At 44.6% G+C, this 27,759-nt stretch overlaps 1 protein-coding gene and 1 long non-coding RNA gene across 18 annotated transcripts in view; one reads left to right on the plus strand and one right to left on the minus strand.

The window, feature by feature from the left end:
- The window catches only part of RBFOX1 (RNA binding fox-1 homolog 1), a 1,530,248-nt gene that overhangs the window by 144,483 nt on the left and 1,358,006 nt on the right, over positions 1–27,759 (minus strand). The gene's annotated exons all lie outside the window — the stretch shown is intronic.
- Positions 1,485–12,072, plus strand: LOC122234534. Its single transcript, XR_006212303.1, has 3 exons — positions 1,485–1,713; positions 4,779–4,843; positions 11,911–12,072. It is a non-coding gene; the product is annotated as an uncharacterized LOC122234534 (long non-coding RNA).

The following is a 27,759-nucleotide window of genomic DNA, read 5'->3' on the forward strand; positions in this document are numbered from 1 at the left end:
GGAGAGGTAAGACTTGAAGTGGTAAGATATGGATGATAGCCATGACGGTGGGTGACATCCTGTCAGAGTGTCCCTTTCTTCACCTGTGGGAGAGGAACAACAATGCAGCTCCCTTTCGGATCCCAGAGAAACAGAGGGGATTCTGCCCCAGAAAGTGCTTTGGCCACTTCAAAGTGCTGTGTATCTGGAGTCCATCATTTCCATTTTTCTTGGTTATGCTACTTAAAAAGCAAGGTTTGCTCACACGGCAGGTGACAGTATCTGATGTCTGATGACATCAGTCTGGCAACCAGAAAGACTCTTAGTGGAGGCCCTACACTTCAGCAGATGTGGATTCAAGGACAACTCCCACCGATTTCTCACTATGTCCTATTTCTTGGAGGAGATTTACTGCACCCAAAGAAATGAAGGCCCTGGTTTTGGTGGTCTTGCAGGTACCCATCAGGTCTCAAAGCCAAGACTCCGAGATTCAGGAGGGTGGGTTGAGCGAGGGGCCCTACCTTGGTAAGGGGTTCTTGGTCACCTTAGCAAGACGCAGGTTTTGTGGTCTGAAAGGCAAACAGGCTTGGGTCCAGGTGGAGGTGCAGAGAGCTCTGTGGATGCTACCTCAGTCTATCTCCAGGTACACCCTTCAGGTCACCTTTAAGTCACCTGGGGAAGCTTGCTGCAAATGCAGACTTCCGGTCCCCACTCCCAAAGTAACCACGTGTAACTGTAGACCCAAGATGAATCATTTTAATAATCCTCAGGGGTGGCCCTGATGTGCTCTAACACCCTCATGGCCACCCCTTTTTACCCTGGGTAAGCAACGGTACGAGTTTACATGTCTGCAATGAGGAGAAACCAAATGTGGTTGATCTTGGACATGTGACTCTACCCCTTGACACCTCACCTCCCCTGGCTTTAAAACAGGGATTTGTGAAATCATTCATTCAAAGGCTATTGATTGACTACCTTCAAGGTGACTGGAAAAGAACCAAGGGACAGGGGGAGGATTAAAACCCTAAGGCAGGCAAAGTGCTTACCAATGGCTTAAGGCATTTCCTGAGCACTCAGTAAACATTAGTCATGGAAATTCTTTAACTTCCCTCCATGCCCACCTTCCAAAAGCAGAATCACTGTTTAGAGGGCAAATTGCAAGCCTTGGGTTGGCTCTCTCTTGTGTATCAGGGTTTGTACATAGCTCCTGGAGTGCTCCTGATTTGCGGGGCATGCCTTTCTCTCTGATTAAAACTTCTGTCTAGAAAAGAGACTTTTCTGGTTTTAAGGTTGATGGGGTGGGGGTGGGGTAAAGGGAGGTGATGTTTCAGATGAGTTTCTCTTCTAAAAGTCAAGCAAGACTTCCTTCTGGGACCTCAGATGTGCCTAGCTTTTTCTAGGAAGTTATATATATGGAGAGAGAGAGAGAGAGAGAGAGATGTATAATGTACACATCATAATACAATCACAAAGTTGAATTCCAAGGCAGATGGAACATTCTGATGGGGAGGCTCACTGCTGACTGATTATTTGATGCTTTCGATCTTTTATATTGAATTTGAGATTACAAGCCTCCTTTTCCATTCAGCCCTGCCCTGCAGCTTTTCCTGACATTTTGTTATCTTTGCGTGAGCCTTTCAGGAAGGGCCTCTGAACCGTCCTCCTGTGCTGGCTGCCAGGGAAATAGGATTACTGCCTTATTCTTCAACATGGAGCAACCAGGCTTCTTTGAAGGTAAAATAAAATAAAACTTTGGAATAGTTTTATTCAATTTTTCAAGAAACCTTTCAAGATGAGTAACAGTGGAGTTCATTTAGCATAGCTGCCCATGAGCATTTGCCTGGAATATGAATCCCATCTACATTTTTTAGATGCTTATCATATTATATGTTACTTTCATACACTTACTTCAAATGTGCTCTAAGAAAAGGCTACAGGCCCTGGCTCAGTAATTTGAGTGTGCACCAGGATCATGCGGGGAGCTCTTTAGAAATGCAGATTCTAGGGGTGCCTGGGTGGCTCAGTCTGGTTAAGCCTGTGACTTCAGCTCAGGTCATGCTCTCAGGGTTCGCGGGTTCAAGCCCTGTGTCAGGGCTCTGTGCTGACAGCTCAGCTCGGAGCCTGCTTCGGATTCTGTGTCTCCCTCTCTGTCTGCCCCTCCGCTGCTTGTTCTTTGTCTCTCAAAAATAAACATTAAAAAAAAAAAAAAAAAAGAAATGCAGATGCCAGGGTTCTAGCCTTTTCAGCGCCCTCTTCATCAGCTTGGAGTAGAGACACGGAGGTGTCTGGGATGTTTACTTCTCAGGTATTTTTTGAGCCTATTGTTAAATATGACCCTTAATAAAAATTAAATAACATAAACTCACAATTAAATAAAATACGTAATAAATACTCAAAGCGCATTGCTTCCTAATTCTTTTAGTACATTTTACTATTTTCTATATGGTTTTTCTGGCTTTTGTACCTGAATGGCCGAGATACCATAAAACAGTGTTCTCCTGTATGTCTTTTGCCAACTCTGTGTTCAGTGACGACGCACTGGTAGCTCGAACAGGACCAGGGTGGGAGTATTTACACCATGGAAATCGGCAAATGCTTCACCTCAGGCTCCTGAACACCTCCTGTCCTACCTCCTCAACCCCAAGCAGGTTGTTAAACACCTACCAGCATATCACTGGCTAGAGCCAGCAATATTCATCTGTAACAAGCCCATACCAGGCTATTTGAATAAAAGTAGGGTCTGGGCCACAGTTTAAGAAAATGCTGACAAAGCTTGAGAAAAGCCATCTCCCCACAAGTGATGTTGTCTTCTGGTCATTTTGCCAGTGGCTCTAAAACTCTTCTTGGCAAGAAGGTAGGGCCAGGTGTGGACAAAGGGTTAGACTATAAACTAAAGGATACCTAGGTTCCAGACCTGGTCTCAGGACTTCTGTGTGATACTGGGAAAATTAGTTAACCTCCCTGAAACCTCAGTTCCCACATCTGTAAAATGAGTTTTCAACCCTCGCTTTGCAGGTTCATGGTAAACAAGAGTGAAGTATAATATTATTAGAATGTAGCCTTGAGCCTGACTCCTAGTAACTGTTTAGTACATAACATGTGTTTGATGATGACCATGGTGGTGATGGTGATGGTGGTGATGATGATGATGATTTTTAGGTGTTGGTAACAGAGACATTTGAGAGAAATCCCTTGAACTCATGGAAGTAGTTGATGGGTATTATGCTAACTTAGTAATCTGAAGCTAAGAAGGTTCTAGGAAGAAAAAACCAAATAAAAACCTTGATATCCATTTCAACTTCTTCATCTAAACAACTATATGCAAACAGTAATAGAAAATGCAGACACATAAAATATATTGACGGCACAGACTACTTCACGTTCATCCAATCACTTGTCCTCATGACACTTCTATGAAGTTGGTGCTGCAAATATGCCATTTTACAGATGAGGAAAATAAAGCTCAAGAGGAGGCCCATAGAGCTAGTACATATGAGAAGAGGTCCCAGAGCTAAGGCCTGGAGTTTGTAAACCAGTGTCCTTTCCTTCTTAGGAATGAAACTTTGTATCCACAAGAGATTGTTGAAGTTGAAAGCAAAATCAGGCTCATGAAGGAGAAATTGAAGGTCAAAGTTCCATATTAGATTACTTATGAAAAGCTCACAATATTCCAGAGTTATCTGTGACCTTTGAGGGAAATAATATGTTCCATATATTTATCCTGGGTGATATTACACCTGAGAAAGAAGGCTGAATTATACGAACAACTGACTCCATGAGTTAGGCTATTTCTGATCTTTAAGTACCATGGTTTTTAATGAAAGGAGGGAAACTGACATTTTGACAGACAGGATAGGGTCAGAGAAACAGGACCAGAAGCAGCATCAAGAGACAGGTTTGAATCCTGGCTCTGATATCTGGATGAAGAGCTTCGTGACCCTGGGAAAAACCTGAGCTTCATAAGCAGTAGCAATAATACTTAACTTGTAGGATGTCATGAAAATTCTATTGAAGTACATATTTAAGTGCTTAGCATAGTGCCCTAGTAAGCAAAACAATAAGCAAGTGTTACATTTTTTCTTTTAGTTCAGAATTTCATAGCTAGGTTCAACAAATATTCACTAAGTGTAAGGGCTAGGTACAATTCTTGATGCTAGAAACGGATAATGGAGAAAATAGACAAAAATTCCTCCTCAAGGAGCTTATCTTCCAGTGGGGGAGAAAGTGATAAGCAATACTACAGTAAATAGAACATGGCAGAGTATGTTGAAATGTAAGCACTATGAGACAAAGCATTGAAGATGAGGATTGGGGTGCTAGGGAAGGTTTGAAATTTTTAGTCAATGGTTTTGGAGAAGGTGACATTTGAGTCAAAATTTGACAAAGACTGTTGAGCCATGAGGACAGGTCAGGCAAGAATAGTCCAGACACAGGGACAGACTGTGCAAAGGTCCTGAGGTAGAAACATGAGGAAGAGTGAGTCCAGTGCAGAGTGATCACAGGGAAGCAGATAGGAGATGATGTCAGATGTATAACGAAGCGTCATGTAATAAGGCCTTCCAGCCTACTGCAGGAACTTTGGCTTTAAAAAAATAGCTTTATAACTTTTGAAATATATTTAGATTTACAGAGATGTTGCAAAGATACCAATCCAGCTCATCCAGCTTTCTCTAAAGTTAACATCCTACCTAACCCTGTGTATTCATCCAAACTAAGGAGTTAACATTCACGTATTATTAACTACAGAGTTTATTCAAATTTTCCCAGTTTTTTCCACTAATGTCCTTTTTCTGTTGCAGAATCCAATCTTGGATATCAAGTTGCATTTATGGGAGGATTTTGGCTTCTACTCTGAGAGAAATGGGTGAGCCACTAGAGGGCTTTTAACAAAGGAGGGAGATAAAATGACTTACATTTTAGTAGGATTTCTGGGTGTTTTCTTTCTCTACTTAAATCTGAGTTGAGAAGAAGAGGACGGGAAGATTACTTGTATTGTAATTTAATGGGCTCTCACTTAAACCCCCCTTACGCCACCCCTGAGAATAGCAAATGTCCTTTATCAGAGTTTTACCAAAAGAAATGGCCAAAAACAATTATCAGGCATTTTATAAATACAAAATGCTATGTTAGTGCTAAATAATAAGCATAATATTCATTTCCTTAGTGTTCCACTTGATTTTTATTGCTGGAAATGCTAATTGTCCCAACATCTTGGATTTATGTTACTCCTTTCTCCCTAATAGCCAAGTATTTTCCACTTGTATTTTCTTAATTGTCTGAACTAATAAGCTTGCCTGGTTAGAACACGGTGATAATGTGGCCAAAATTACCAGTTTGATGTCAGGCCTCTGGCTTTGCATAAGAAAATGAAACAAAATAAAAGCACTCTGCAACCATAAAAATTGTCCCAAATCGGGGCTCGTTAAGGTGTATGTTAGGTGCTTGGCTTAAAAAGGGTGGGGTCTAAAGGTGCCTGAATCCCTGGTCCGAATTCACTGACATGCAAAATCAGCTGCTTACCTCCAGAGCTGGTATGCTGTGAGCGCCCTTCTATTTCTGATGAGACACAGACCGGCTAAACGTGTTCCTCAGGCTACCTGTTCCAATAGCTCATAATTCAGAAGCTGAGCTCAAGAACTGGAATTTCTTAGTTCATATTTTTTCTGTATCCCTGCTGTGCAACCATGAGTGTATTAGCTAACCTCTCTGTGCTCAGGCTGCTAATCAGTGAAATTGACTTTTACAGAAGAGTACATAAGACCCAGGCTTGCTGCGAGGGGGGAAAATCATGCACAGAAAGCATTTAGTACAGTGCCTGGAAGATAAGTGTTGGTGGCTAGATGTTCCTGGTATGCTGATGCTGTGTGGTCACTTTGCTGGTGGCTTTGCTTCTCTAGCCTTATCCTACAAAATATCATGTTGAATTGAAACTATCTGTCACTTTGCCCATCACTAAACTGTGACCTCTGAAAGGATAGGGTCTGGGTCTTTTATTCTTTGTCCCCAGTGCCTGGTGCAGAGCCTGGCATACACTGATGACTTCTGAGCAGAAGCGGACTCTTCCAGAAGAGCCCCCAGGTGGACGGTCTGGACTGCCACGGAGTATGGAGGTCACCATCTATGAGAAACCTTGTCGCTTCTTGTCCTCTAGAACCAGCCTCCTTGCTCAGGGGTCCACCAAAGCTGGGTTGTGGTTGTCCAAACATGTGGACGGAGGAAGCTCCCTCCATTCTGCGGTAAGAATGTCCTTGCAGCTGGGGCTTAGGACACAGCTGCATCCAGGCAGACTCGCAACAGCACCTTCCTAAATGAGCTATGCATCCTAACCCCGAGGTCCTGGCCACTTGGAGATCTTCGCTGGATTAGTGACTCCTGCCACCCTTTTCTTCCTTCCCAACAGGGTTCAGCATCGCCTGGGGACCTGTAAATCTAACTTTCATATTTAGTTGTTATTCAAAAGCTGTTATTTACAAAATCGTCGACATTGGAAAATTCAGAAACAAAAAAGGAAGGAAGCAAGCAAGGAAGCAAGCAAGGAAGGAAAGAGGGGAGGGTCTTGCTTGTACTGAAATATCTCATTTGCTTAGTGAGAGGACAGAGGGCATATGTCAGAGGATATTTGAGAGCCGTGAACAGGTCACATGAACACAAAAGAAAACAAAGAGATGGGGCCTTGGAAATGCTCGAGACATAAATCTTATGGGTCATGAACTATGGATTTCTCCTCTCTGCTTCTGCGGTGCATATTAAGAATCGAGTTGAGGTTTAGTTCAGATTTTGCCATAAAAAAGCATCGTTATCAATTAACAATGACCTGCTGGTTACTCAGGCCATTGGTCTTGCCAAGGCCATGCCCTGAATCCCAGCCCTGCACCTTCTCTGAAGACACCCTGGGGCTTCAGAAAATGCTTCTGAAAAATGTATTCTGAAATCTTCTACCTTTCAATGCTTAAATCCTACACCTGTAGATGTTAAAGAAATATTCTTGTTTTGGTTTTTGTTTTTAAATCTTCTCTAACTGTAAAAGAGTATCATGTTCTCACAGACAAGGGACTAAAGAATCATTCTTGGGAATAAGTAGTAAAATTCCACTATGGAAAAAAAAAAGGCACAGACTCAGAGTGGAGAAGATCTGAAAATAGAGCATAAGGATCAAGCCATAATAACACCATAAACATATTTCTCTACTGTGCTGACATGGGAGTGAAAAGGGGAGGGAAGATTATATGGTTAATATACAGAAGTGGATGAAATCTCATCAAGGGATTGTAGGGAAGGGAGACACTTCTGCCCCGAACATCAGAGAGGGTGGAAGAATGGAATATGGAGGCACAGGGCCTTTGCACATGCTATTTCCTCCGCTGAAACATTCCCTCAAGGGGGATGAATGAATGGCTCTTCATCCTCATGTCTCAACAGAAACGGTTCTCCCTTACAAAGCCTTCCCTGACCACATTGTCTGAAGAGTAAGTTGGTAAGTAAACTCTCCAAAGCAACAATAATACACAAGCCTTGCCAACTTTGTGGTGCAAATACTCTCACCGTGGCTGATTTCAAGCCATAGACATGATGTCACAGAAAACACTGATGGGAAAGCAATGCTCACAACTGGCTCTTGCCAGTGTCTTCAAACACCCCATTGACCTAGCTGAAATTACCCCATGTATGTAGTTACTTATCGACTGTCTCCCCCCATATGATGTAAGCTCAGCAGGTTGGAGGTCTTGCTGGTGTCAGTCGCCACTGTGTCCCCAGAATCTAGTATCTGGTACCCTAAATAGTCCTTATCTGGGTTCCCCATACTTGCCTCAGGACTTGGAAACCCTCTGCATGTAGTGGTCTGGGGCCACTATTGGGCTCATCTCATTTTTCTCCCTTTTCTTGGTGCTCCTTGCAGTCCAAAACCTAAATTCATTGCTCCTTATCTGTGGAGCACTTTTTTCAGTTGGTTGAGGTGGGAATTTAAGTCTAGCCCCTGTTACCCCACAAGGGTTAAGGGGGCGGAAATCCTGGAAGTATTTTTTGTGTGGATGAATGTGGATGTCTGCGTCTGGGTGAAGGGGACAGTCACTGTGGTTACCGGGAATGTTCAAATGCAGAATGACATCTGAAAACTCACCATCTGTGCCCTCCAGTGAGTCCGGGGGCATTGTGCATGTTCTAGAAATTTCTAGGGCTTCCTACTTCTGTTAGGTCAGGATTAAAAATTGGAATCCTTTTTTGAGCACTGTTTGTTAATATGAAAAGCATCATTTAATTAGGACTAATATAAGATGCCCTGTAGAGTGATAATTTAATAATTCGGCCGTTTTATTTATACAGTGCCTCCAGGCTCCTCATTAAAAATGAAAGAGACATTCGATGGGACGACGTGGCTTTGCCGCTGCAAACATTCCAAGTGCTCTCAGATCATAAAGCCCACCCTCTGGGCATCACGAGAGCCATCTCCCTAGCCTGGGAGCAGATATTTGTGTCGCCAAATTAACCTTCATGGATGGGGGAGTCCTAGAAATCACTTGTTTACCCTGACACTTAAGGGTAGTCTCTAGAACAACCAAAAAGAAAGGAAAGAAGAAGGAAGGAAGGAAGAAAAAGAAAGAAAGAAAGAAAGAAAGAAAGAAAGAAAGAAAGAAAGAAAGAAAGAAAGAGAAAAAAAGAAAGGAAGGAAGGAAGGAAAGAAGAGAAAGAAAGAAAGAAAGAAAGAAAGAAAGAAAGAAAGAAAGACAGAAAGAGAAAGAAAGAAAACAAACACAAACTCTGGAGGGGTCCACCCAAGAAAGCAGTACCCTGATTGCTTCAGAACTCTCATGGAGCTTTCTCTTGCTCTTGGAATTAAATCTGAACTCCTGGCTTGGCTAGCAAGGACCTGCCTTTACAATTTCATTTCTAGAACGTCTTACAGCCTCAGCTCTCTGCTTTCATTCTCCCAAAACCATCAGGGGCTTTCCCACCTCAAGGCCTTTGCATACGTGGGCTCCCCTCCCTGGCACCTCTTCCTTCCGCTGTTTGCCATAACTGGATCCTTCTCATCCTTAGTCATCAGCTTAAATATCACCTCCTCAGAGCATTCTCCCTGCCCACCCCACATGATGCAGCACGGCTCTTGTGTGTTTCTCTCGTGTCACCTGCAAAACTAGCAAGTACTTTGATGCATTTGTTGAGCCTCCTGGAATGTAAGCTCTGTGATGGCAGCAGCTTCTTGGTCTCATTCGACATACTTCCAGAACCCATAAACGTGGGTTGTTGATAGTAAATACTTCATTAATCATTAACGCAGAATTAAGTGGGTTTCTAGTTAACAGTGTGGCCCAAAAGTGCCATCATGCCTGGATGGCCTCTCTGCTTTCTGCCAGTCTGCCGCCGGGCTGATGACTCACCATCGAGACGAACATGGTGGCGGCACATGCGGGAGCAACGAGTCCGTTCGCCTTGTGATGCATCAGACGTGGGAAACAGGGATGAGCGGAAGCAGCAACTATGGCTGGAGAGGAGTCCCTGGTGCCTTACCATGAGCTCCCACTGTGAGCACCCTGCTCACTGCCCCGGTGAACGTGTCTGCCGTGGCAATGCTCTACGCCATGAGACTGGGATAAGGCTTTGGAGGCTGTGGGCTGTGCTTCACTCACCTCTCTATTCCCAATGTTCAGCACCAGATTTAAAGGCTGTTTGAAAAAAACTAAGTGTGTGTGTGTGTGTGTGTGTGTGTGTGTGTGTGTGTAGGGGGGAAGAGATGGGTGGGTGGGATGGGGAGAAGGTAGAGAACAATTTGGTTTGTTCCGGGATATTTTGCATGGCGAATAGTCCCGCTTATTTCTAACATTGTACAGAGTAAGTTCTCTTACACAATTCCAAACGAGTCAAGGCGCCACTCCTGAGTCAACGCTAAGACGGGCTTAGTCAAGTCTGTCCCTGACGCCTGGGATTTGGTCCGTCACTAAAGAAGCAAAACCAAACAGGCACGTGGCTGCTGATACCATCCATCCTGTTTTGTCTCCTCCCAGGACAGATTACTCTTCTGCCTTAAAATACACACAACCTTCCTGTTCATTAATCACTGTAACTGTTTCAACTTCTTACCAGCCAACCCAAGAACAATAGCAAACAACCATGAAACCTGTTTCCACCTGCATAAAAAACAGAACACGTGAGGTATCTGAATCGCAAACTTCAAAACACAAACTAAATAATTTAAAAGTCTAATTTCTAGAAGCACATGCTTCCTAATGGTACAGCTATTTTCATGCCTGCCTTGATTCTGATTCTAATGCTGCCAGCCATGTGGTAAGTTCACTGCTAATATATGAAAGGGATTATTTGCTTTATTTTTTCTGCAATAAATTATGTTGGTCTTTTAAGGATCTCTGGCTTGCGAAAGGGAAGAAATACATAGATTCATGAATCCTTTTCTTTCCTTCTTTCCTCTCCTCCCCCACCTCCTTCCTCCTCTGTTTCTCAGTCTTGGCATATAATGGAAGGCAAGGTGTGCACTTAATAAATTATGTTTGCAGGAGCAGTGGGGCCACCTGACACAATTACGCACTTGTTGAGTTAGTGGCCACTTATAAACAGACTTTGTAAGCCATCCCACTTCATACTGAAAGGTGCTAATGCATCATAATGATCTAGCAGGTTGCCTGCTGAATTTTACAGCATTGCACACTACATTAACCTTTGGTTCCGCTGATATTTATGACCTTATAAGAAAGTATTTATCAAGCTGAAAGCCAATATGCAGTGCTCGTGTTTTAGCTAGTGCTGGGTAGAAACCGTTATCATTCCTTTCTTCAGGCATTTTAAATCACTCTGAGATAATGCTCGGCTCTGGCGAGAGTTCGGGAAACAGGGCACTCCCGTGCAGTCTTGTTGGGAGTTTAAATTGGTATAATCTTTCTGGAGGGTGATTTTTTAGTTTTATCTGACTATCAAAAGCCTTTAAAAATGTGCATTTTTACTCTTTGACCCAGCAGTTCTACTTCTGGGAATTTATTCTACAGAAACAATCGGGGAAGTGTGCAAAGATGTGGGCGAGAGGAAATTCATTACAGTGATATTTGCTGCAGTGAAAAATGGGAAACAACCTACGTGTGCAACGACAAGGGACTGGCTAAATCAACAACCTACGTATCCAACGACAAGGGACTGGCCACAGACACTCAGTCCAATCCAAACAATGCCGGCCACAAAACACAAAGAAGCCACCAGAGGGGGGAAACGTCAGAATAAATTAAATGACTTGGAAAGATATAGATGATATTTTCCATTATAGATCAAGTCACAAAACAGGATGGCATATATCATCTTTGTATTTTTATTTATTTAAAAAAATTGGGGGTGCCTGGGTAGCTCAGTCAGTTACGTGTCCAACTTCGGCTCAGGTCGTGATCTCACTGTTCCTGAGTTCGAGCCCCACGTCGGGCTCTGTGCTGACAGCTCGGAGCCTGGAGCCTGCTTCCGATTCTGTGTCTCCCTCTCTCTCTGCCCCTCCCCCGCTCATGCTCTGTCTCTCTCTTTCAAAAATAAGCAATAAAAAAAAAGACATTAAAAAATTTTGTAAGACGCTGCAACAGTCCAAAGAGGATAAACAACCAGGTGGTCAATGCAGTGATGGTGGCAACTGTGGTGATGATTATTATTTGCTTTTTTGGGTTTTCTCTCTTTTCTGTAATGAATAGGACTTATTTGCATAGTTTAGGAAAGTCATAAGGGATAGAGTTTTGTTTGTCTCTCCATCGGCAGTGTGTAACACAGGGTCAGTAATGAATTTTTTTTTTTTTTAATGAGCTCAGAGTCATGGGATAATGGTAATAATTGCTTCTATTTTTATGACACTTCCTGATTTCTAAAGCATGCTCACATCTGATTTCTCCCGTGAGCCTCAAAACAGTTCTGTCGGGCAGTGTGGGGGACTCATATTTCTGATTCTTCTCCCAGAGGCAGAGACAGAGACTCAGGGGATGTGTATGCCTTGCTGATGGTCACAGAGCCTCAAAATGCAGAGGTGGGACCGTGTACCAAGTCTTCAAGCTCCTGAGCCCATGGTCTTTCCGCCCCACTGTGTGCCACCACCTGGAAACGAAGGCCAAGAACAATACAGCAGCCACAGGTAAATCAAGTCGCTGTGAAGGTCATCTCTTCCATTTGGGCTACTTGGCTTAACTGTAAACGCACTGGGTCAGAGGCAGACAGAGAGTGGAGACAGAGTACCCCAGGCCCTGGGAAACAGAACAGACCTGTCCGGGGCCCATTAGCAGGGCTTGCAACTTCTGGAGGTTGCAGGCAGAGGAAGGGCTCGTGCTGGGGTTTTGATGTCTCCCGGAATTATCGACTAATGTGTGTCTGTTGGGCAGGGAGATGAGATCAAAGCCTCCTGCAGAGTGGGAAGGTGGAGGCCTGGCCTCGAGCCAGGGGGGTCAGGGGGCCGCAAAACCCTGCCTCCGCTGTCCCCCCCCCCCCCCCACTGCCTGGACCCTGCCCTTCTCACTGGTGGGCTCCTTTCCTCAAAGGGAACTGCAGTTTCAAGAAAGGGGCGGGGGGCTCCCATCCTGTCAATGTTGGCAGAAACAGCCTTTCCTTTAACTGTGTTCTCTCCGTCCAGGTAACTACTCCAGTTCCCGTTGGCTCTCTGCAATTCAGAGGGGCCCTAAGAAAAATGTAATTCCTGCCTGGAATGATAATCAGAACAACCTTTATTTTTCATGCCTGCTCTTGCCCAAACACTGTTTGATGCAATCTCAAGATATTACCTTGCTTCAGCCTCACAACAGCCCATTTCACTCACTCATTCACTCACTCATTCATTCATTCATTCATTCAGCACACTTTCCCTGAGCAGCTACTTTGAGCAAAGTTCTGGGGACACGGGGGTGATGAACTAAACACAGCATGGAGCTGCTTTGTGGCCGACAGGCCCACATAAGCAACCTAACAAAGAAAATGATCGCCAGTTGTGGTAAGTGCCATAAAGCAAACAAATTCAACAAACAAATACCTTGGCTGTATTAGTTTTCTGGGGCTGCCGTGACCAATTACCACAAATTCAGTGCTTGAAACAATATAAATCTCTACTTTCACAGTTCTGGAGGCCAGACATCCACAATCAAGGTGTTGGCTGAGCCACGCTCCGTCCGAAGGTACTAGAGGACAGTCCGCCCTTTCCTCTTCCTGTCTGATGGCCCTGGGGTGCCCTGGCCTTCTCTGCATTGTACATGCATCACCCCAACCTCTGCCTCTGTGCTTGTTTGGTCTTCCTCTCTCTGTGTCTCACCTGGCCTTCCCCTAGAGCTGCCAGCCATTGGAGTTAGTGTGCACCCTAGCCCAGTATGACCCTCGTTTAACTTCCACAATTATATCTGCAAAAACTATTTCCAACAAGGTTGCCTTCGGAGGTCACAGGTGGACATGAATTTTTCGGGGGAGGGGCACTATGTAACCCAGGCCATCAAGTTGGGTCCATTTGACACAACAGACTACACGGCTACCAAGTGTGTGGACACATGTTGGTCTGCCCCCAGGCCTCGCTCCCCTTTGTCATTCTCCCCTACAGCAATCCTGATCAGGCGGCTTTCACCCCCGCCCAAGGACAGAGACGAGAAACACACAGCCCTTGTCTTAGGAGTCAGCTTGGGTTCAGCTCGGACTCTCCTGTTCTCGTTTTCCTCCTCCACAGAATGAAGAGTTTCTCTCCCGCTTCACAGAATCACCAAGAAGGCAGAAGGAAATAAAGAATGTGGGACACACAGATCCTGCGCGGCAACTATTAGGTACTCCAGAAATTACAGGTGTTGAGAAACCCTCCAGAGATGGTTCTCCATTTCGATGTGCATAAGGCTATACTCGACCGGCTGCGTTCCTGGGGGCACACAGACCATTCAACCCTCCCAGATTCACCTGTCTTCTCTGAAAAAGGGAAAGACAGCTCTATCAAGGGGTTCTTGGGGTCACGTGATAAAGGCACAGTGGCAGCGGATGGGTCCTTGGCAATGGCAGCTGCTGCCATCACTATTGTATCAGGAACAAGCCTATAAGATACATCATACTTTCCAGCAGATCCCAATGCCTCCCAGAGTTTGATACTCTGCAGTCTAAGTGAGCAGTGAGTGGGCCGCTGAACTGGCTTGCAAAGGCTTGCGTGAAGGTAAGTGTCTGGTCGGCTGTGTTAAGCGTCACCATGGGATGTGTTAACACCGGATTCCTGCTGGCCTCCCACCTGTGTCCCAAGGCACAAACCCAGTAGCTCAGGGGCTGTGCCTCTTTAACCTCACCCCTGGGTGACTGGAAGGCATAGCTGGTACAGCACCCAGCCGAAGGGATGTGGGAAGGCTCTCTGCTTGATCTGCCTATGCTCACCCCTTTTACTGAGTTAGGGCAACTGCCAACATGATCGTTCAGAACCTGGAACATTCACTGGGACTCCATCTAGAGTGAGCAAGTTCATTGAGCCTCAGATGTCACTGAGGATGTCACTTAGATTCCCTGCTGCCTTTATATATCTCTATCTATCTCTAGATTTAGATTTAGATCTAGATCATCTACTTTTTTAAAGAAAAAAAATATGGAGTGAGCCCAGTCTCTGTCTCTCTCTCTCTACCTCTTCCTCCCCCTCCATGCCTTCCCTTTCTTCCTGTGTCTGTTTTTTTTTTTTGTTTTGTCCCCTTTACCCAGTTCTACCTTCTCTGTGCTTGAAATCATTGGGGATGTGACCTTCAGAGCTAGGCAATCCAGGGTGGGAGATGAGGGGAAAATCTAGGAAAGAATTATATGTTTGGCTTATGCCTTGGGGCAGACAAGTTACATTGTCCAAGTCTGTCACATGTCCCTGCATCAGAGGACATTTGTTGCCTGCCTAGACATTTTGAAAGGACTGTTTGGTCTCTCCTGTGGGCCGTCTTCCCAGCATACCTCTCTCCGGCCTGGGTCCTCACAGGGTAGAGGGGGTGACAGAGTAGATTCAGAATGTTCTGGGTTCCAGCCTTTCTTACGTTTCCAATCATCAAAATCCCATCTACCATGTCTAACAAGGAACTGATGCTCTAGGTGGCTGAGGGGCATCCTTGGGAGGGTCCCCAGTGCCCATACTCCTCTCCAGCTCAGGTCCCGAGAGAGGGAAGACCCTCCGACACTCGCCAGGCCCAGCTCTCTGACCTCAAGCAGCCAGCCACACTGTCCCTTAGGGATCACACATGGGTGTGGGTGGGAAATCAAACACTGTTCATCTGAGACACCTTTCCAAGCACCTACTCTAGGAATGACCTAGGAGATTTCTTAAGCTCCCCGAATCACTCCTGTTATTCCACTGAATCCTCATGGCCATTGACAAGACCATTTGCCGGACAGGGAAACTGAGGCTCAGAGAAAGCGTCAGGTTTGAGGCCCACGTGGTTAGTGAGAAGTACAGCCTGCATGCTCCCCACTCTGATGGACCAGCCCTTTCGAAAATTTGGGAGAATAATTCGCTAAACCTCTATGTCAGAAATGGATTAAAGGACAAACCCCAACCCTATGTTAAGACAGTAGTACCTGAGACAGGACAGTGGGACAGTGAGAGGGGGGATCCTGCCATCAGCAGGGCTCCTCCTGGAGCTACACTGGCATAAAGGGAAAGGTGCCACCGAGAATAGGCGGGCCTGTACCTTTAACTTGAATCTGCAGCCAACAAAAGGGTAAAGGCTCCCTTTTAGAACCGTCAGCGATAAACTCTCCTTTCTGAGGGAATTTACCTCGTGCAGTTTTGCTGAATCGTTTATTTTTGAACCTCAGTTAGAGTTCTTTGTACTTGTCCTTAAATATGGGTTTTGGATAATTAGGGTGAATTATCTTTCTGCTCAGGGTGTGCACAGCAGTCGGGGTGGAAAGGGGCTTCCGTGAACTGTTGGAGCCTTGGATTTCCAGGTGGGGGGCTTCTTCTAAGGGAAACACCCTGTGCTTCGGGCAAAGGTGGGATCTAAAGTATCTCTCATCTGAGCCTGTGAGAGTCGCAGCCAGTCAACTCATGGAATTCAGAGTTTGCAAAAATGAAGGTCCCTCAGAGACATAGAAGAGGCTGTGTAGAGGGGCTTCAGGGTAGGTAGTGTTTGGTAGGAGTCCAGCCTTGGCAACATGGGGCACCAGGGGCTTGGGGCAAGTTATAAGGCTTCCCTGAGCCTCAATTTTTTTAATCTGCAGAATGGAAACATTCTTGCCAGCCTAACACGGATGCTGGGAAGGCTATAGGAGGTCCCTTCTGTAAAGTATCTCACAGACGTTTCATTATTGATCTGCCTTATTATGCTTTCAAGAAGAGACAGGCGTAAGTACTCATGACTCTCCTTGTTTTCCGATCTCAAGGTCGAACCCAGGGCTGATGGCTTAGTGGGTGCCTCCACTGATTTCTCACCCTTCCTGGGCACAGACAATGTCTGACTCATCTCTGTTTCCCAGCAAGGAACTGGCACACAGTAGGTGTTGATAAATGTTTTCTGGACTAAATGTAATTGGGATCAATGCCCAAAAGGCAGATTCTCTCATTTCCATTGTTTAAAAATACCATGGATTTCCCCTTATGCATTATGTATCACAGAAATTAATTTATCCAGAACTGTTTTCCAATGTACAGTTTAGTTTCCAAACGATCTAGTCTGCGTCCAAGTGGAAATCTGCACTGGGAGGTCTGGCTAGTCTCTCACTGTCTCTGTTAATCCCAAGCATCACTCTTGAAGTGGGTACAAAGGTAAGGGTCTGGGGGAAGTCATGTCAGAAGCCAGTATCTCTTGATTCTTACTTCCTTTGGCAAGGTCAGGGCAGATGGACCTCACAGAACCAGGTAGATCTTTCCTTACTTCCCTACCCCAAACCCAGTGATCTCTCCATTCTTCTAGCCCCTTAGAGAAGGTATCAGGAGAAGTTGTGGGTTCAGACATACCACATACTAGTGAGGTGACCGTGGGAAAGACATCAAGTCATGTCCACTCTCCAAACCTCAATTTCCTCATCTGTAAAGAGAGCATCATTACATCTTTACTTGATGGCCATTCTGAGGGCTAAGTTGTAAAAGACTATAGCACTTTGAACTAGTAACAGAAGTTTACAAGTATGCATACTGGATATTACAAAGAGCTGTGGTAGTGGTGTCTGGGTGGCTCAGCTGGTTAAGCGTCTGACTTTGGTTCAGGTCACAATCTCACGGTTTGTGGGTGGGAGCCCTGCGTAGGGCTCTGTGCTAAAGCTCACAGCCTGGAGCCTACTAAGGATTCTTTGTCTCCCTTTCTCTCTGCCTCTCCCCTGCTCATGTTCTGTCTCTCTCTCTCTAAAATAAATAAGCATTAAAAAAAAAAGAGCTGTGGCAGATTCTTTGGTAATTTGATAGTTACTCCAACCCCATGAGTTGGTCAGGTCATAGATAATTATTGTGTCCTTTTGAAAGATGCAAAACCAGGACTCAAAGTGATTCCTAATCATGGCCCCCATTGACCGAGTGCCAATTATATGCCAGGCATAGTCATAAAGCTTTGCCTGAAATAACCACTTGGTGTTCACAAAAGCCCTGTCAGTTAAGACAATTACAGTTTGAAAAACTGAGGCTCAAGGAGATTAAGCAACTTGCTTAACTTGTTAAGACGTGGTGGATGTAGGACTTGAATCAAGGTAGTGTGACACCATACTGGTGATGTGAGCCCTGCACTGAGTGATTTGCGTAGATGAATGCCCAAACTGGAATTAGAACAAAGGACATTTAGCCTAAACATTTTTTTCTCCCAATGGCACTATACAATGTGACTCAATTATAGAAAACTCCGTGTTTCAGACTAAACCTAAAACATTATTAATTAATTCCAGTCTGGCTGTCCAATTTTCAAAAGGACACCTATTAAATGTGTCAGAAATTCAGATTCAACTACATTTTATTGCTTGTTTCCTACATGCCAAATGATTCCTTATAAATCAATCCATTTAAGAATCCCAGCTACCATGTGAGATAGGCATTAGTCTGTCCATTTTAAAGATAAACAGACGCTTATTTGTATCTAGGTGTCTCACAAGTACCCCCCCCCCCACACACACACACTTTGATCTCAACTCCTTCTACTCTTTGGAAAACAATCCTCATTTCCATCAAGATTCAGCTTTATAAGAGCTGCATTTATTGAGGCCCAAACTTGAAGTCATCCTGGATCCTATCCGTTTTCTTACATCCTACAGCCAACTCACTGCCCAGACCACACGAGTGCATGCCGTCCTGTCCTGTCCAGACCATTGCAGTAGCTCACTGACTACTCTCTGCCATTCCCCCAGTTACCCCACCCCATTACTGTGTTGCTCTAATCCATGTTCCACACTACAGTCAGGTCACCCCTAAAATCAAAACCTAATCATGCCATTCTCTTAAGATCTTCCAGTGGCCTCCCACTGTGAAAAGGATGAAAATGTGAACCCTCAATTTGGCTTACAAAGTCCCGTAAGAATGTTTGCTGACCACTTCTTCATCTTCATTTGGGCCACCTTCTCCCTGCCCCTCAACCCAGCTACACTGACATTCCTTCATTTGAATTTGCCAAGTTTCTGCCAAGGGTGTGGTGGTTACCAACCAGCTTCACAGATGACAAGACCACAAAAGCCCTGGTTTGTGTCATCGCCAATTTCCATGGTATAAATACTCTCACTATGGCCACGTCAGCTACTAACATGGTATCCCTGTCATGTTGGGAAGAAGTGTGCACCCACGCATAACATCTGTACCTTTCCTTTATGGTATTTTCCACAAATGTGATTATTTAATTATGCAGGTGTTTTTTGTTTGTTCATATTCTATGTTTTGCACTGGGCTGTCACTTCCTGAAGGAGAACCCATGTCTGGCATTTACTCTTGTACCTCCACGGCCTGACTCTATGCCTCTCATATAGCAGGAACCCAAGACATTTCCATGCATGAATAATGACACACAATTCTTGAGTATCTTCCTTATTCCAGGCACTGTGCTTGGCACAAAGAATAAAAAAGACAACTAAGGCACAGTGGCATCCTCTGAGACTTCATAGCTTTACGGCAAACATAAAGATTTAAGTTTTTATAAAATTGTTGGATGTCACTTAATAGATTAATGCATATTTCGATACACTGTATGAGTTCAATAAACATTATTTTTGGGTGTCAAAGGGGTAAAGTCTCAAGGCACGTGCAGGAGGTAAAGGGCACACCAACAGCAGCTTTGAGATGGTGTCATGAAAGTTTTTACAGATGAACAGAAGTTGGGAATAAGGGTGAAGATCTCACAGAATCTTCAGCAAAGGCGATTTGCAAATACTTCCAGAATTTAATTCCAGCATGGAAGGCACCCCTTCCATCTGGCTTAGCTCCCTTCTGATGTCATTGAACCCGGGTCATTTGCAAACTATGCTGAGGTTCCAGAAATTGTGCACATTTCTGAGCTGTGATATACCGCGAGGTGCCAGGGAACATGGCTCGCCAACATCCTCACCATGAATAAAGATGATGGGGACCAATTGCTTACATCTATGAAAACCTAACTGACTGTGAAGGTAGACCCCAGGCTCCCAAGCACAGAAAGGGCCTGTGAGCCCAGCAGCCCTGAGCTGGCCCAGGGAAATGATGGGAAATTCAATTTCAGAAGGGCTGTTTGCAAAGTAAACCAATACATTACGGTGTGTGCATTATTATTGTATTATATTGAGTAATATCACATTTAAAGAGATTTCATAGCATCATAGCTGTGCACAAGGGAATATAAAAGTGGTTAATAAAAGAGAGAAGTACAATTTCCCTTCAGTGTTAGTTATGCTCCTATTATATGCAGAATAATAATCAGAGGTCCACTTAGCTTGACTTGGGAAGTAACAGATCTGTAATTACCTCGTGTCTACAGTGTCATTATCAAGGGCTCAGCCCCAATGTCAGACCACTGTGCATCCTCAGAGAGCCTGTAGACCAAACTGCTGGTACAAAATCATAGGGCTTCCTGGAGCCACATGCTCGTCTCAGGGTAGGCTGAGATGCCTGGGCAACACAGGTGGGGCTCTGTGCTGGCCTTCAGCTGTGGGACAAAGCCTAGACCCTGTTCACCGGGATTTCCCTCTGCCTTGGTATTCTCCTACCCTAGGAGGCCTTGTTTTCAAAAGAAAACATGGGGTTCCCTACTCCCCAGTGTCTCCCCCTGCTGAGCTTGCAAAGGCTAGTGGGAAAAGATATTCTCTGCAGATTCGTTGAGAATAATGGAAGATTCTTCAATGACTATTTACCAAAAACTGACCTTCAGCGCCTCTAGTCAAGCCTTCAGAGGCCCTTCTTGGGATCAATTGTTCTTGCTACAGAAAAATTGACCCTGGAGCTTAGTACATTGTACTTGTTGGCTCCGGAGCTGGGCATCGGTTGTCTACTTCAGTCAAGGGTTGGTTCCACTGGAGGTGCCCACACGCTTTAAAGAGTGCCATGGTATATCAGACAGAGCAGTGCCTTTGCATTAGCCAGGACTGAGTGTGAGTTCCAAGCCCATCACTTTCTGATGGTATGCCCTAAGGCTGTTTACATAACCTCTCTGGGACTCGGTTTTCCTTATTGACGAAATGGGGCTAAGCCTACCAGCCACTCGGCTGGTTTAGAATTAATAAACATAAAACCTGAATAACGTTGGCCGACACCATAAATATCTACTCTGTTAATAATAACAATTGTGACATTCATTCCGTGACCTCAGAAGAATATAACACTTAGTAATCCATCTTGGATTTAAATCAAAGAAAACCGTGATATAGGCTTTGATTCCCAAAGTTTCTTGAGAAAACAGGGGCTGTGTGTGTGTGTGTGTGTGTGTGAATACGGATGTATTAGGGGGTAGGAAAGGACGCTACATTTCTGATATAACTCTGGCATTCACTAAATTCTGGCAATTACACTGACATTTATTTTCTGGTCAGAGTTCCGCAGGGAAGGCCAGTATGATGAAGGAGAAAGAATAAAAGAAATATAATTCACTGGTTAGGGGAGAAACTGGAAATATTTTATTAAAAAATAGTCCAGAAGACCCAGATGACGTAGCCAAACTCGAACGTGTACAAGGCCGGGTCAGCTTAGTAAAACACTGTAGGTGGCCACTATGGCAGACAGCCTTGAGGGACAGCCGCATCCTCAACACTAGCACACCACTGCTGTGTCCTCCCGGTAAACTTTTCCAGTTTTTAATCCAAGCCAGATTATACTGCGAAATCTCCCAATGAACATGTAGCCAGTTCATTCCATTTGTGAACCCAACAAAACAGGCCTGAGGTCTAAATAAAGCCAGCAGGCCAGCAATATGCAAACTTCGGCCTAGGTGAGGCATCAGCAAACCTTTTCTGTGGAGGGCCAAACAGAAAGCATTGTTTCAGCTCAGTGGGTTATACATCTGTTGCAATCACTCGGCTCTGCAAAAGCAAAGCAGCATAGACAATACATGAATGAATCAGTGTGGCTATGTTCCAATAAAACTTTATTGACAAAAACAGACAGTGGGCCGGTATGGACCCATTGATGATAGTTTGCCAAATTGTGTCCCGGCTTAACGCTGATACTAAAGGCCTGGAGTAAGGAGGAGAGAAGAGGGAAAATGGGGTCCTGGTGAGGGGCTCTGGGTCCCATGGATAGTTGGACCAGGAAGAGAGACAGCCAAGGCTCTGAAATCCAGGCAATGCTTCCAACTCCCCTTTTCAACCCCTGACCAGGTCCCCTCTAGTCTTTGTCAAGTACGTCAGTGGCTCAAAACAGGAGACAGCCCCCAAATCCAAGGACTAATGTCCTTGCTTCCCTTCCGCCTCCAAACCATCACTCCTAGAGTCAAGGAGACTCTTCTTTCCAAGCCTGCCCACCTTCGTGTTCTCTCTCCCTTTGGTGAAGCCACCAGATGGGTGTCACTCAGAGACAGTGCCTGGAACCTCCGGCAAGTCCTTGCATAATTGCTAACCCAGCCCCCACTTGCAAGACAAGATGGGTAGAGGGGAGGAGGGGACGGGACCCACCTCCTGTCATTCCTGTAACACGGTTACCACGGCTTTTCTTAGTAAAAAAAAAAAAAAAAAAAATGGTAGTTAATTTCTTCCCCTAAAAAAAGGCCAGGAACAATCTCTTTAAATTACAGTGTTACAACGTGAAGCAGAGATGCATAAGTCAAATACAATTTGGGTTATAATTAGCGATTTCCTTGTAGCAAGTTTCTCTGGGAGATCCAGGCTTCCTTAGTCAGCTTGCCAAATGGGTTGAGGCCCTTTTCACTTGGCGGGGCCACTGGATACCCTGGGGGTACAGGGGGTGTTTGGGGGAATGGGAAGAGGGGGTGAGGGGAGATTGTGTGCGTGTGTAAATTGAGGCAGTTTTGAGCTAAACGGAGAATTACAGGGACAAAGATTATTAACGCATTTGTCTGCTATAACATCATGATTAATAGCAGGGAATGCCATTTAGGTAAAATAAACTACTTCTGAAGGGGAAGTCACACGATGTGGGTTTAGGAATCTGCCAGACCTCTACTTGCATTTATACTCCTCCGTTTATCAGTTGTATGGCCTTGGGGCAAGTTACTTAACATCTGCGCTTCTGTTTCCTCATCTATAATTCTGGCACCGTCCCATCCATCCCTTGATGGGCTATGGAATGTGAAGAAAATGTGCTGCCTAGTGCTTGGCTGGTGGAGTGAATAACGGAGTGGATTCTGAGTCCGATTGGCTGCCTCCAAATCCCTGCTCTGCCCTTTTTGGCTTTGTGATGTGACCTTGGGCAGTCTCCTTGATTCTTCTGTGTTCTGGTTTTCTCACTGAGGAGACAAGGGGTCACTTAGGGTACCCACCTCTTCCGGATGCTGTCAGATTCTCTCAGGTCATGCACCTAAAGTTTTCTTTTCTTTTCGTTTTTCTCTTTCTTTCTTTTTCCTTCTTTCTTTCTTTCCTCTTTCCTCCCTCCCTCCTTTCTTTTTCCTTTTCTTTTCTTTTCTTTCTTTCTTTTCTTTTTTTTCTTTTTCTTTCTTTCTCTTTCTTTCTTTCTTTCTTCCTTCTTTCCTTTCTTCCTCCCTCCTTTCTTTCTTTTCCTTCCTTCCTTCCTTCCTTCCTTCCTTCCTTCCTTCCAAAAGAGATAGAATCCAAGGTAGGCTCCATGCTCTGAGCTGTCAGCACAGAGCCCGATGCAGGGCTTGAACTCACAAACCGTGAGATCATGACCTCAGCCAAAGTTGCACCCTTAACCTACTCAGCCACCCAGGTGCTCCATGCACCTGAAGGTTTTCGTATCACCGCACTGGGTATGTAGCATATGCTCACTAAATGCTAGTTACTGTTACCAAACATTACTAATACATGATAGTTGCCTCTTCTTTTTTTCAAAATTCTTTTCAGTCCAAGAAATTTCTAATTTGTTTTTCTCTATCTACCAATCATAATGCATAATTACATTTTCCACTTTTAAAAGACCAGGGTAGCCCAAACTTTCCAACTTGTGCTGTTTGTAACTAACTCTATCATTTTTTTAAAGGAAGAAAATTGACTTTTTGCCTCAAAACAAGTCCACAACCCTTAAGGCTTCAAATCACCTTGCTCCCAAAGGCCTGGTTGGTGTGGATTTATAAAGGCTACAAACCTTGGTCTCCTGAAAAACATACTTGTCCAGGTAGGACACTGACATCACATAAAAATCAGGTCCTTGAGCCCAGATACATTCTGTTCCTGATGTAAGAGGATGGGCTATTGTCTGGATTGTAGTGACCTTCTCTCCACAGTCCAGGAGGTGGAGAACCCTTAGCATCCGTGGGGGCTCCATTCTGGTGGACTCACCTACCAGGCTCACCTGCCTCACAAAGGTCCTTTGTTCTTCTAAGGAGGCAGGGAGCTTATGCAATCACTCAGACTAGCTGTACACACAAGGTTATAATTGGACGATCTGACCGCCTCTGTCCTTTCCAGGGATGAAAAAGGCAGAAACCCAGACTCCTTAGAGTATTTTGACCCAGGAGTGATTCAGACTAGAGCTCGTTGGAATATATAATACTACTGAATGAGCACAGCCTCCTCAACCTAACCAACAGGATCAGCAGGAAAGAACTAGGTAAAATAAAGACTCTTTTTAGAAGTCTGGAAGCCTTAGTGAGAGTAAGGCCCTGAGGCCTCTGGCTAGGAAGTAAAGCAGGTTTTCAAAGAGAAATGAAGCTCCAGGTCATACATCCCAATCTGCTCCTAAAGTCACCGGGCTTTGTCCATTTCAATGCAGAGATAACCAGGAGATAGAAAGGAAAAGAAAAGAAAAGAAAAAAAAAAAAAAAAGATGGTCACAGAAAGTATGATCCATAGGGAGGGGAGTGGTGCAGTGGAAATTTTCTTTGGGGATGTTCTTGCTGAGATATTCACTGTGTGACTCAGATAAGTCACTCTCCCTCTCTGAGCCTTGCTATCATTCACAAACGAAGTAGGTAGACAAGACGGTCATTTCAAGCTCTAATCTACTCTGACTCTGCATTTGTCATGCAGGAGCACCCAAGCTGTCTTTTTTTTATGCACCTGTAATGAAGGATTAACGCTTCCAATTTTACCTCTTGTTTAAAAAAATAAATTAAGACCCCAAGACTAAGTCGGGGGTTACAAACTCACTATCTTCAGAGGCTGGGCAGATAAAAAATAAAGCAGGACTCAACAAGAGGCCACTTAAAAATCCAAATGGCTGCTTGCTCTTGAAAAATATCAACAGATACTGTAATGTTGGGTCAGCAATCCAATACAGCAATGATTAGATGGGCGTGTGGGGGCACACCTTTGGATGGCCCATGGGTCCTCTAGACTATCAGTGTCCCCACCAAGGGGTCACATAGCACCATGTCTATGGTTTTAAAATTCCCATGTTAATGAAGAAAATTAATGATTGCTTTTACCTATGTCTCCATCATAAACCGAGCTCTCTCAAACAAGTATGTCACTTGCGTGGACCTGAATATATCTGAGTTTTGGCCCTTAACTTACGTGATCTCCGTCTATCTGTACAACGAGAAGACGGACCAGATGGACTGTTCGGTTTCCTCTGGCTCTAACACTCCAAAGGGCTGTGGCCCAATCAACCAGGATCTCTCAGTTAACAGAGCATAGCCAACCACCTTCTCCAGCCAAGAATACAAATAGAACACAGAATTTACATGAACTCACTATAAACTTGTAGAATATATGGCCACCAATTAGAGCATGAGCTGTGGTTGGTGATGAGTGATTCACATACTGTGCACAAAACAGAGTAGTGCTGGCGATCTAAGTTCACTTAAAAACAAACAAACAGGGGCGCCTGGGTGGATCAGTCGGTTGATCATCTGCCTTCGGCTCAGGTCATGATCTTGCAGTTGGTGAGTTCGAGTCCCGTGTCGGGCTCTGTGCTGACAGCTCGGAGCCTGGAGCCTGGTTTGTATTCTGTGTCTCCCTCTCTCTCTGCCCCTCCCCCACTTGTGCTCTGTCCTTCAAAAATGAATAAACATTAAAAAATTTAAAACAAACAAACAAACAACAAAAAAGCACAAGCAAAAGCAACAAAACCACCTAATGGGGCTATGAGCCATGTGACAGCAATTAGGTCCTTCAACACCTAGACCAGCCATTTGTTCACGTCATGGACGGCTCACTTCATCTTCAGATTATCCAATCATTAGCCTAACCCTTTAGAATTACACAGTGTGCTAATACTTGCTCAAAGAATAACATCTTAATCAAGGAGGGAGACTGCTTAGTCATACTGAGAGGGTAAAACTTGACAATGAATCTAGGTGTGAATAAGCACAAAACACCAAAATGGAGACTAAGTCAAGGTGAAACATTTCAAATGGCTACAAGAGTAGCAACTCTAAAATGACAATGAGATCTCCCTAAGGAGACATTAACTCCGTCTCAGAATGTCTGATCTTCCCTTATTTAGCAAAAGCAACATGGCTTTGAGCCCTACAAACTAAACTTCAATTGTATCTTTCCCTAATAAATCTTAGCCTTGTTTGTACATGGCCTGGAGCTAATTAGGTCAATGACTAGCTTGTACCAATCAGTCGGACTCAGACCTGAGTGGTTGAAACCTACTTGTATAAAAATCATTCTATGTAAGAATTACCTTTATTTTCTTTTCTTCTAAAAAAAATTTTATTTTAATGTTTATTTATTTTTGAGAGACAGAGAGACAGAATGCAAGTGAGTTGGGGCAAAGAGAGAGGGAGGCACAGAATCTGAAGCAGGCTCCATGCTCCAAGCTGTGAGCATAGAGCCCGACGTGGGGGTCGAACTCACGAGCTGCGAGATCATGACCTGAGCCGAAGTCGGACGCTCAGCTGACTGAGCCACCCAGGCGCCCCTATTTTCTTTTCTTACAGTTTATTTTTATTTATTTTGAGAGTGAGATAGAGAGTAAATGGGAGAGGGGCAGAGAAAGACAGAGGAAGAGAGGGAGAGAGGGAGAGAGGGAGAGAGGGAGAGAGAAAATACCAAGCAGACTCCGTGCTGTAAGCACAGAGTCCGACATGGGGCTCGAACTCGCAAACTGTGAGATCATGACCTGCATCGAACTCAAGAGTCAGATGCTTAACCAACTGAGCCACCCAGGTGCCCCATGGGAATTACTTTGAAAACCAATGTGGGGATTTGGGCCTTAGTTTCACTCTTAACGCGCAAGAAGTTACACAACTGTTTGGATGAATTTATTCTCCCCCCAAAAAATGGTTTGAATGGAAAATTAAGCACAAAGGAGAACACTCTGATTTCCCATTATGAAAGATGGGACTTTCTCATAATTATAATGGTTTCTATGGTAGAGGGTTTGCTGTGTGCCCATCACTGCGAAACCCTTCCACGACCTCACTGCTGCTCTAAACCTCACATGATCAAAGGTGGCAGGTGAGGCTCAGAGTGGTTACATCACATGCCAATGGTCCCCAACAGTCGATTCTTTATCGCTTCTCTTGATTATACCTAATGGCATTTAACCAGGGCCATTTTCTTCGAGCTGTCATGAGAGTCAGGAGAACCTTCACCTCCACCGGATTCCAAGGTCATAGCCCTGTCCTACAACTGGACATTAGACACGTGGGTCTCGGATGATCTCAGCTATCCACCCCTCTCAGAGTTATCCTAAGATGGGCTTAATCATGCCATGTGGCTCCTCAGGACTGGGGACTTTGGTGAGCAGACTCTTTAGAACAGTAATATGGCCCTGGTATTGGGTAATAAAGCTCTTTAATTTGTCCTGTAAGCCATGGGCCATTCAGTTTAATGCTATCCCGGAGACAGAAGCATAATACTTGGCCTTGTGAGGGGACAAGAGAATGTTCCTGTGTCCTTAAAGTAAATGTGAACCTTAGGCAAAGAGAACCTGTGTGGACAAAACAGCTCAGCCACACTGTCATCTGAAAAGACAATTGTGAAGCCAACGAAATGTGTTATTGGAGTTTGCTCAAGGCACAGGTCTCAAATAAGAGCACCTGCTAAGCTTGTAATACGGTACGTGCTGGGGTCTGCTGGGGCCATCCCCAGGGCCGGATGGGTGATTCCCAGGCAAAGCGTTCCTTTCTGCAGTACTGGGATACCTTCTGGGCTCTGTGCCCTTCTGAGTTTTGGTCTTGAGTCTGACACACCTGGTGTAGAGGTTTCACTCCTACTTATTATCTACAATGACCTTCAGGACGTTCCTTGCCTCAGCTCCTTACTATAACATGGGGATGAAAATGCCTCATACGTACTTAAAACTTTTTTTGGTAATAGAGGGTCAAGACAACTTGAGATTATGTGTGAAAAGAGTTTGGAACATAGTCTGACACTCACTGG

The sequence above is a fragment of the Panthera tigris genome, chromosome E3, assembly GCF_018350195.1.
Source record: "Panthera tigris isolate Pti1 chromosome E3, P.tigris_Pti1_mat1.1, whole genome shotgun sequence".
Taxonomy (NCBI): Eukaryota; Metazoa; Chordata; class Mammalia; order Carnivora; family Felidae; genus Panthera; species Panthera tigris.